A 12,123-nucleotide genomic window follows, 5' to 3' on the forward strand; every position below is an offset into this window, starting at 1 on the left:
GAGAGCTCTTTGGTCTTGGCCATGGTGGAGAGTTTGGAATCTGATTGATTGATTGCTTCTGTAGACAGGTGTCTTTTATACAGGTAACAAATTGAGATTAGGAGCACTCCCTTTAAGTGTGTGCTCCTAATCTCAGCTCGTTACTAGTATAAAAACACCTGGGAGCCAGACATCTTTCTGATTGAGAGGGAGTCAAATACTTATTTCCCTCATTAAAATGCAAATCAATTTATAACATTTTTGGAATTTTTTGTTGTTATTCTGTCTCTCACTGTTCAAATAAACCTACCATTAAAATTATAGACTGATCATTTCTTTGTCAGTGGGCAAACGTACAAAATCAGCAGGGGATCAAATACTTTTTTCCCTCACTGTATATAAAGTGTAATATTGGGATGCAAACTCAAAAACGGAATACATTTCAACTCTATATCTGACATGGTACAGGTGTTTTCTTTTTTCTAAGCCCAAAACCATGTGTGTGAGGTGTATACTTTTGTTTCAAAGTAGATTTGTTTAAGACTACCAAGAAACACTCTGTGTGACCCTGATTTAGCCCACTGCAGTTAAAGGTTAAACACAACTGGGGCCTACTCCTTCTACACACTATAAATAATGTATTCACCAAAACACTACAGTTTTAGACTGACTCTGCTCTCCGTCTTCCAATTTCCCTAAGAACAGCATGACACAAGCTTTCAGGAAGCTAACCAAGTAAACAACTCAACTGTAGTAGTAAATCAAAGTATTTACTGTGGCTTTCAAAAAGACTCAAGAGTGTTAGAGGAGTGGATACAGAAAGACTCGTCATCTCCAAAAGTAATTACCGGTATCTCCTGACCTAATCGGAGGCATCCAAGAAAAACAAAATGTCCAGGAAGAATACTCGGGCCATTATCTCTTATCTGCAACTGTTCAGTAAAGTAGATGTAAATTGATAGTTTAATGGCTTGGGATAGCTGACAACGTTCTTGGTTGAATCTGGCAACTTATTAAATATTTTCGGTTTTTCTATCAGAAATTGATTTATCCATTTAATATCATTGGGCTCAAGCCCAGAAAAGGTATACATTTGAAGTCGGAAGTTTACATACACCTTAGCCAAATACATTTCAACTCAGTTTTTCACAATTCCTGACATTTAATCCTAGTAAAAATTACCTGTCTTAGGTCAGTTAGGATCACCACTTTATTTTAAGAATGTGAAATGTCAGAAAAATAGTAGAGAGAATGATTTATTTCAGCTTTTATTTCTTTCATCACATTCCCAGTGGGTCAGAAGTTTACATACACTCAATTAGTATTTGGTAGCATTGCTTCTAAATTGTTTAACTTGGGTCAAACGTTTCGGGTAGCCTTCCACAAGCTTCCCACAATAAGTCGGGGGAATTTTGGCCCATTCCTACTGACAGAGCTGGTGTAACTGAGTCAGGTTTGTAGGCCTCCTTGCTCGCACACGCTTTTTTCAGTTCTGCCCACAAATGTTCTATAGGATTGAGGTCATGGCTTTGTGATGGCCACTCCAATACCTTGACTTTGTTGTCCTTAAGCCATTTTGCCACAACTTTGGAAGTATGCTTGGGGTCATTGTCCATTTGGAAGACCCCTTTGCGACCAAGCTTTAACTTCCTGACTGATGTCTTGAGATGTTGCTTCAATATATCCACATCATTTTCCTTCCTCATGATGCCATCTATTTTGTGAAGTGCACCAGTCCCTCCTGCAGAAAAGCACCCCCACAGCATGATGCTGCCACCCCTGTGCTTCACGGTTGGGATGGTGTTCTTCGGCTTGCAAGCATTCCCCTTTTTCCTCCAAACATAACGATGGTCATTATTGCCAAACAGTTCTATTTTTGTTTCATCAGACCAGAGGACATTTCTCCAAAAAGTATGATCTTTGTCCCTATGTGCAGTTCCAAACCGTAGTCTGTCTTTTTTATGGCGGTTTTGGAGCAGTGGCTTCTTCCTTGCTGAGCGGCCTTTCAGGTTATGTCGATATAGGACTTGTTTTACTGTAGATATAGATACATTTGTACCTGTTTCCTCCAGCATCTTCACAAGGTCCTTTGCTGTTGTTCTGGGATTGATTTGCACTTTTCGCACCAAAGTACGTTCATCTCTAGGAGACAGAACGCGTCTCCTTCCTGAGCGGTATGACGGCTGCGTGGTCCCATGGTGTTTATACTTGCGTACTATTGTTTGTACAGATGAATGTGGTACCTTCAGGCATTTGGAAATTGCTCCCAAGGATGAACCAGACTTGTGGAGGTCTGTCTTTAGTTTTTTTTGCATTGGATGTGTCGCAATCCACCACATCCGTTGTACCCAATTTCACGTGTACAACATCTACAAAAGTGGGTTTATTCCTTTTTATTGGCCAACTAGACAGGATGTAATGGAAGAGGTGATTGTAGCCTACAACAAAGTGCGAAAGGAGAATACCGTTTTAATTTATTCAGCTCTTCTAGAGTGCAAGTAGCCTAGGGAGGGTAGGGCTGCTAGGGCATATATTTACAATAAATAATGTTATGGTTTCAGCAGAGTTTCCTGGCAGGGGGCCAAGCAGGCAGCTGGTTAAGGTTTTTTAATGATATCCCCCTCATCGCTTCCTCCCAGGGATCTATCTAACACACACATACACACACAAACAAACAAATACCTGTATTTGGTAGTTTTGTGCCTACCCAAAAAAGGGGTTAAATATTTCCTGAGCTTTCTTATATCTCCTAGATATACAAAAAACACTTCAAAACCTTGATTCTTCTGATTTCGTTTTTTACTGTCTTTTTTGCCATGTCTGAATGTGTTATGCAATGAGTTTATCTGGGCTATAGTAGTAAAGGTTTTTTTGATACCTAAAAGGGTCCTAAAATTCAAAATCAAATAGCTAAATGATCCATAGTATGACCATCTTAAAACAATTCCATATGTCATCTTTTACAATGTGAAGAGCTTTTACTATTTGAGCTACAATCCTCCTATGACCTTTACCAGTATGAAAAGGAGCATGGGCGGTGTAAAATTGGCATGATTCACATAATGACAAGAGTGTATTTCAGACACTATCTCTCCTGTGCTATCCACTTCCTATTAGGATTTGTTAGACGGGTGTATTTGTACATCTCACCACCTCCTATTAATAATCCCCTCAGAGAAGTCATCTCCACAATGACACAATAATGGCTGTCCCCCATTCAGTGGCATTAAAGAGCGACTGCCTTTAAAAAGTAAAGAATCCCTTTGAAAACGACCTACAGTATGTGGCATCGATATAAGTCTGAAACAGTTATTCTAATGACAAAATGTACTACAAAGTGTAAATAAGATAATTTTGGTCATAAAGTCTGTCTCGTCTTAAACAGAGTTTGGAACCTCCGTGCATCACAACTGGTAAATGAAGGTTGGGTTTTGATTTCACGATGTCCATTTGCCCAATAACATGGGGTGAATAGTTGCGGTGATTGCTCTCTATCCAATAGCATAGACAGTGAGAGAGACCTGCCCAGCAGCTCCGACTTCGTTTACAATTTTTTTTAAATTGAGAAATACTGAACCAAACACCTTAGTTAGATGGAAAATTGCGCAACAAAAACATCCTTGGCAAAAACGTCTAAATTAATTACATATTTCTTGAGTTACAGTATCTTAGATTCATTCGGGGGTTTTGACGAAGTGAAATAGGCTTCCGCGTCTACAGTGTCTCATAGGGGACAAACATCATTAACCAAACTTGACATCGGTCAGGAAACACACCTCCAAGACTGAAATCTTGTTTTTTCAAATGAGCAACAGATAAACAGACCTGTTCAGTGGCTCTTTAAACACCAGCCATGATGATAATACTCCTAACAGCCCTCTAGAATATCTTCATAGAAAATTGTTAATTGTTATTGTCAATTCCTTGCTAGGAATATTAGACACATCTAAAGGGAAATGGATGGATGTGGTAGAGGATGATTTATGATTTTTTTCCAGAATGATGGAACATTTCTATTAGTGAGCTCTCAGAAAATATGCTTGTTGAAGTTCTTAGCTCAGTGCAGTTCTTAACTTGTCAGTAGACCTACTGAGCACAGACGTCAGTCAATTCAACGTCTACTCCACGTCGGTTCAATGTAATTTAATTGAAATGACGTGGAAACAATGTTGATTCAACCAGTGTGTGCCCAGTGGGGAGGACTGTGCTGAGTGACTCATGCCTCTTTCACTCTCTATGTTCTTTGTTTAGGACTCTAACTTCCTAGTTCTCATCATTGTGGTTCGCTCCTTATGACTGAGGCAGATTTATTTCAGGACATTTCAGTCAAGAACAGGTTTTACACTGCTAGCTCATTGCCTGCCAGTTCTCTTTTATAACTTGATTATATGGTATGCTGTAGCCCTGGCTGCACTCACAGGCCCTGCAGACAAACTCAACCTCAAAGTCTCCTAATCCGATCCAGCACTCTGCCGTGCTGTCATGCCTCAGCCTCATCTCAGATTACCATGCTTTATTGACTAGAACTGCCAAAGAATGTTCTCTGCTCACTGGTGGTCTGGAGACTGGGTTTGGACTATTGACTTCAGTTACACAGTCACATCAACCCCTGTTGCTACCTGTGTACCACTGGCTTCTGACATCTCTCTCTCTCTCTCTCGCTCACACACACACACACACACACACACACACACACACACACACACACACACACACACACACACACACACACACACACACACACACACACAGACTGCCTACATGTTAGCGTTATATTGACCTGCTTACTACGTCATTGGTTCAGTAGTAGGTAGGTTTCCTGTCAGTAATCATAGCTAATGATCTCATCCAGAGGTAATCTAATAATTTGGACTAGCAGATCCAACAGGCTCCTAGCTTCTGGATTGTAGTGCACTTCATCTTGCACACCAGCAGTTTCTCATGCGAGTGGCAACATGCAATAGTGGGGGAACAAGGTTATGGTCCATTGCAATGTAGAAACATACAGTACATAACTGAGGCTGTCAACAAAGTTGATGTTCATGTGATTTACACTCTTCAGCATCATTAGCATCATGGAGCCTGGGGGATAGTCAGACTTGACCTATGCCTTGACTCGCTCTCACGCACCTCTGCATTTTCCTCTACATAACGCACAGCCTTTCAATCATAGTACGATTGGAGTGGAAAGATCTGCTCAGACTTGTTAGACCTCAGCTTGACTTTTGTCTACAGAGCATTCCTCACCAATAATAGTACAGTAAATCTAATAAATAGCCACATATTGGGCTGTGGCGGTCACAAAATTGCGTCAGCCGGTGATTGTCAAGCAAATAACTGTCGGTCTCACGGTAATTGACCATTTATTAACATAAACACATTTAGCATCTCCTGGCTTCCACACATAGCCTACAAGCCACTGATGCAGACCTTTGGAACATCTACATTTAAAAAAGTCTAATAAATCCATTTAATATAGCCTACACCTTCACAATAAATCCATTATTTATTTTAGACAGGTCTAAAGAAGCATGATATGAAGAAAATGTAGTCTATTTCAGAAGAACATAATAGCATACTCTGAGTTGTCCTTATGTTAGCTCCTGATGTGGCTATGCCAAATGGCTGTGGGCTACATTACTTCATTTAGCAGATTCTAATATCGACTGTATACCCCTTACCTTGTCACAACACAACTGATTGGCTCAAATGCATTAAGAATGCATTCCAGGTGACTACCTCATGAAGCTGGTTGAGAGAACGCCAAGAGTGTGCAAAGCTGTCATCAAGGCAAAGGGTGGCTATTTGAAGAATCTATTTTGATTTGTTTAACACTTTTTTTGTTACAACATGATTCCATATATGTTATTTCATAGTTTTGATGTCTTCACTATTATTCTACAATGTAGAAAATAGTAAAAATTAAGAAAAACCCTTGAATGAGTAGGTGTTCTAAAACTGTATATGTTTAATTTAGTTATTAATTTAACTTTAGTTGTTCTACAAATGTTGGGCTATATGTTTTGATTTTTAATACATTGTAAAGCTGCATGATGCGACTCTAATGATGATTTGAAAAAAGTTGCTTTGTTTTTTGCACAGGCTGTACACACTTCATTAGTCTCTCATTCACAATTTGACAAGCACTTGATAATGCCTCGAATTTCACAGCGCCATCCCCTTTGTGGCCGTAATGCACTCAAAACAAATCCATGCCTTTTGCGGCCAGTGGCCGTTCTGCCCTTGGCCCGGGAGTGCTGTGTTGTGCCCTTTTCCCGGAGTGCTGCGCAATCCGAAGCGCCTCTCAATCACATGGCTTTCCATCACTTGATCGGGTCTTTCTCACAGGCTACAAGTGAAGACAGACACATCGGGGACGCAACTGCACGTCCTTATCCAATTCCGAGGTGCAAATTGAAGATATTAGAAGAACTGTCCACATTTACTTTTCGTCAGTAACAAGATGAGTAGGCCTAACGAACAGCAAAAGCACTATGTCAATCAAAAGCCGACCTATTCGATTATGTGCGAGAAATAAATATTCCAAAAATAGTCTGGGACAGTTGTGGGATGCAATAGATCCCAAATTAATACAACCACTAGCATAAAAAAAATACACAATGTGGCTGACGCAACAGATCAGAACGTTTAGCTTAAAATGTTGACAAACTATTAGGCTATTTCTTCACATTATAAATGCAGCAATGTGCACATGGCAGTAGGCTATAAGCACAAATGTTCCATTAGCGGGAAAACACCATTATCAAAAGTGGCCCGCAAATGCGATTATGCATGTAATGCTTTTATTATAAAGGTGTATTTTTATGGTGAAAATTATCTTCCCCAAACTTGAAACTCACGCGCTGCTTAGGTATGCCAGTTAGGCTCTAAACCCCTTGTAAAGCAGATTAAAGTGCTTAATTTTAAGAAGATATTTTGCCACTTTGGTTGTGATACAAACCTTATCAAAACATATAGGCATATGGGCTAGGCTACATGAGGTGTGCGACTCTGATTCGAAAAAGTCGCAATAGAAAAGGCAGTTTCTTATGCTGGACATCATTCACAGGTGATACTATATAATTCACAAGTGATAGGCTAATATTGTCACCCATCAGACTATTCTTGATTTAATCTTGTCTTTACATATACTTAAGCAATAAGGCCAGAGGAGGTGTGGTATATGGCCAATATACCACGGCTAAGGGCTGTTCTTAGGCACTACGTAACGCGGAGTGCCTGGACACAGCCCTTAGCCGTGCTATATTGGCCATATATCACAAACCCCTGAGGTGCCTTATTGCTATTATAAACTGGTTACCAACGTAATTAGAGCAGTACAAATAAATTGTCATACCCATGGTATATGGTCTGATATACCATGGCTGTCAGCCAATAAGTATTCAGGTAACCGAACCACCCAGTTCATAATAAATAGGATATGTGTGAAATTTGTTTTGATTTAGAATGGACCATTGTCATGCAGCTGTCTCGAAACAGGGGTAGCGGGAAAAAATACGTGTCATCTACAGTTGAAGTCGGAAGTTTACATACACTTAGGTTGGAGTCATTAAAACTTGTTTTTCAACCACTCCACAAATTTCTTGTTAACAAACTATAGTTTTGGCAAATCGGTTAGGACTTGGAATCATTTCACTTACAGTGAGGGAAAAAAGTATTTGATCCCCTGCTGATTTTGTACGTTTGCCCACTGACAAAGAAATGATCAGTCTATAATTTTAATGGTAGGTTTATTTGAACAGTGAGAGACAGAATAACAACAAAAAAATCCAGAAAAACGCATGTCAAAAATGTTATAAATTGATTTGCATTTTAATGAGGGAAATAAGTATTTGACCCCCTCTCAATCAGAAAGATTTCTGGCTCCCAGGTGTCTTTTATACAGGTAACGAGCTGAGATTAGGAGCACACTCTTAAAGGGAGTGCTCCTAATCTCAGCTTGTTACCTGTATAAAAGACACCTGTCCACAGAAGCAATCAATCAATCAGATTCCAAACTCTCCACCATGGCCAAGACCAAAGAGCTCTCCAAGGATGTCAGGGACAAGATTGTAGACCTACACAAGGCTGGAATGGGCTACAAGACCATCGCCAAGCAGCTTGGTAAGAAGGTGACAACAGTTGGTGCGATTATTCGCAAATGGAAGAAACACAAAATAACTGTCAATCTCCCTCGGCCTGGGGCTCCATGCAAGATCTCACCTCGTGGAGTTGCAATGATCATGAGAACGGTGAGGAATCAGCCCAGAACTACACGGGAGGATCTTGTCAATGATCTCAAGGCAGCTGGGACCATAGTCACCAAGAAAACAATTGGTAACACACTACGCCGTGAAGGACTGAAATCCTGCAGCACCCGCAAGGTCCCCATGCTCAAGAAAGCACATATACAGGCCAGTCTGAAGTTTGCCAATGAACATCTGAATGAATCAGAGGAGAACTGGGTGAAAGTGTTGTGGTCAGATGAGACCAAAATTGAGCTCTTTGGCATCAACTCAACTCGCCGTGTTTGGAGGAGGAGGAATGCTGCCTATGACCCCAAGAACACCATCCCCACTGTCAAACATGGAGGTGGAAACATTATGCTTTGGGGGTGTTTTTCTGCTAAGGGGACAGGACAACTTCACCGCATCAAAGGGACGATGGACGGGGCCATGTACCGTCAAATCTTGGGTGAGAACCTCCTTCCCTCAGCCAGGGCATTGCAAATGGGTAGTGGATGGGTATTCCAGCATGACAATGACCCAAAACACACGGCCAAGGCAACAAAGGAGTGGCTCAAGAAGAAGCACATTAAGGTCCTGGAGTGGCCTAGCCAGTCTCCAGACCTTAATCCCATAGAAAATCTGTGGAGAGAGCTGAGGGTTTGAGTTGCCAAACGTCAGTCTCGAAACCTTAATGACTTGGAGAAGATCTGCAAAGAGGAGTGGGACAAAATCCCTCCTGAGATGTGTGCAAACCTGGTGGCCAACTACAAGAAACGTCTGACCTCTGTGATTGCCAACAAGGGTTTTGCCACCAAGTACTAAGTCATGTTTTGCAGAGGGGTCAAATACTTATTTCCCTCATTAAAATGCAATTCAATTTATAAAATTTTTGACGTGTTTTTCTTGATTTTTTTGTTGTTATTCTGTCTCTCACTGTTCAAATAAACCTACCATAAAAATTATAGACTGATCATTTCTTTGTCAGTGGGCAAACGTACAAAATCAGCAGGGGATCAAATACTTTTTTCCCTCACTGTATAATTCACTCTATCACAATTCCAGTGGGTCAGAGGTTTACATACACTAAGTTGACTGTGCCTTTAAACAGCTTGGAAAATTCAGGAAAATGATGTCATGGCTTTAGAAGCCTCTAATAGGCTAATTGACATCATTTGAGTCAATTGGAGGTGTACCTGTGGATGTATTTCAAGGCCTACCTTCAAACTCAGTGCCTCTTTGCTTTAAATCATGGGAAAATCAAAATAAATCAGCCAAGACCTCAGAATTTTTTTGTTGTTGACTTCCACAAGTCTGGTTTATCCTTGGGAGCAATTTCCAAACGCCTGAAGGTACCACGTTCATCGGTACAAACAATGGTACACAATCATAAACACCATGGTACCACACAGTCGTCATACCGCTCAGGAAGGAGACGCATTCTGTCTCCTAGAGATGAACGTACTTTGGTGCGAAAATTGCAAATCAATCCCTGAACAACAGCAAAGAACCTTGTGAAGATGCTGGGGGAAACAGGTACAAAAGTATCTATATCCACAGTAAAACAAGTCCTATATCAACATAACCTGAAAGGCCGTTCAGCAAGGAAGAAGCCACTGCTCCAAAACCAGCCTACGGTTTGCAACTGCACATGGGGACAAAGATCGTACTTTTTTGAGAAATGTCCTCTGGTCTGATGAAACAAAAATAGAACTGTTTGGCCATAATGACCATCGTTATGTTTGGAGGAAAAAGGGGAAGGCTTGCAAGCTGAAGAATAACATCCCAACCGTGAAGCACGGGGGTGGCAGCATCATGCTGTGGGGGTGCTTTGCTGCAGGAGGGACTGGTGCACATCACAAAATAGATGGCATCATGAGGAAGGAAAATGATGTGGATATATTGAAGCAACATCTCAAGACATTAGTCAGGAAGTTAAAGCTTGGTCGCAAATGGTTCTTCCAAATGGACAATGACCCCAAGCATACTTCCAAAGTTGTGGCGAAATGGCTTAAGGACAACAAAGTCAAGTTATTGGAGTGGCCATCACAAAGCCCTGCCTTCAAACCTATAGAAAATGTGTGGGCAGAACTGAAAAAGCGTGTGCGAGCAAGGAAGCCTACAAACCTGACACAGTTACACCAGCTCTGTCAGCTCTGTCAGGAGGAATGGGCCAAAATTCACCCAACTTATTGTGGGAAGCTTGTGGAAGGCTACCCAAAACATTTGACCCAAGTTAAACAATTTAAAGGCAATGCTACCAAATACTAATTGAGTGTATGTAAACTTCTGACCCACTGGGAATGTGATGAAAGAAATAAAAGCTGAAATAAATCATTCTCTCTACTATTATTCTGACAATTCACATTCTTAAAATAAAGTGGTGATCCTAACTGACCTAAGACAGGGAATTTTTACTAGGATTAAATGTCAGGAATTGTGAAAAACAGAATTTAAATGTATTTGGCTAAGGTGTATGTAAAGTTCCGACTTCAACTGTATGTACTTAAATAGCGAATGGAGGATGCTTTTCCTATGGTTCACTTTCATGCCAGCCAGGTAGGCTATACTCCTGTTGTAAAGATAAACAATGTGCTTAATATTAGGAAAGTTGAGAAATAAATATAGTAGGCCTAATCTATAGAAAGCTGATGGGATCCTCCTCTTTTTAATAGAGGCCATCACTCTCGCGCAATAGCATAAGATATAGAAATATTTGATTCGATTTTTGAATACATTTGCATTGATGTTAGAGTGATTAGAGGGACAATAGAGTGCTGATTACCAGGAAGTTAGCAAGTTTGGTAGGCTACTAATGACCATCAGCAGCATCAGAGCTTGGAGAAGCCTAATTACCGTGACTAAAAGGTCACCTGGAATTTGACTGCCTTCATGACTCGTGACCGCAAGTGTGGCGGTAATGTGGTCACCGCAACTGCCCTAGCCACATACACTGAGTATACCAAACATTAGGAACACCTTCCTAATATTGAGTTCTACCCTCCCACCCTTTTGCCCTCAGAACAGCCTCAATTCGTCTGGGCATGGACTACAAGGTGACGAAAGTGTTCCACAGGGATGCTGGCCCATTTTGACTCCAATGCTTCCCACGGTTGTGTCAAGTTGGCTGGATGTCCTGTGGATGGTGGACCACTCTTGATACACATGGGAATCAGTTAAGCGTGAAAAACCCAGCAGCAGTGCCGTTCCTGACACAAACCGGTGCGCCTGGCACCTACTACCATACCCCGTTCAAATGCACTTAAATTGTTTGTCTTGCCCAGTCACCCTCTGAATGGCACACATACACAATCCATGTCTCAATTGTTTCAAGGCTTAAAAATCCTTCTTTAATCTGTCTCCTCCCCTTCATCTACTCTGATTGAAGTGGATTTAACAAGTGACATCAATTAGGGATCATACATTTCACCTGGATTCACCTGGTTAGTCTATGTCATGGAAAGAGCAGGTGTTCTTAATGTTTGTATACTCAGTGTATTTCTATTATATGAAATGAAATCTTCATACTTTTTTATTCTAAAGTCTTCTAACATCTACGTCCAATGTGTTGACAGTGTGACAGCTCTCCATTGAGTAGGCAGTGAGGGAACAAGTCTCCACTGGAGGCCCCGATCAGGAATAAATGTCAATGGGCAGCTCTCTTGGAGACACTGAGCCTAGCATCGCAGAGGTACCACTGATGCTGATCCTGTCTGTCAGGTAGCCAAGCTCCACAGGAGCAGAACTGCAGGAAGGAGCCTCGGGACTCCCTGGGGAACTCATGGCATTCAGTTCTAAAATGGGGTGATTAGATAGGCCAGTGAATGTCATTCAATTAAAGGGTGGAGGAAGTTATTTAGGACTTGTTGTGGGGTTTTGCTCTTGATGCGGTGGAACTGGAAGACTGTTAAAGCAGAAA

This window comes from Coregonus clupeaformis, chromosome 13 (genome assembly GCF_020615455.1).
Source record: "Coregonus clupeaformis isolate EN_2021a chromosome 13, ASM2061545v1, whole genome shotgun sequence".
Classification (NCBI taxonomy): domain Eukaryota; kingdom Metazoa; phylum Chordata; class Actinopteri; order Salmoniformes; family Salmonidae; genus Coregonus; species Coregonus clupeaformis.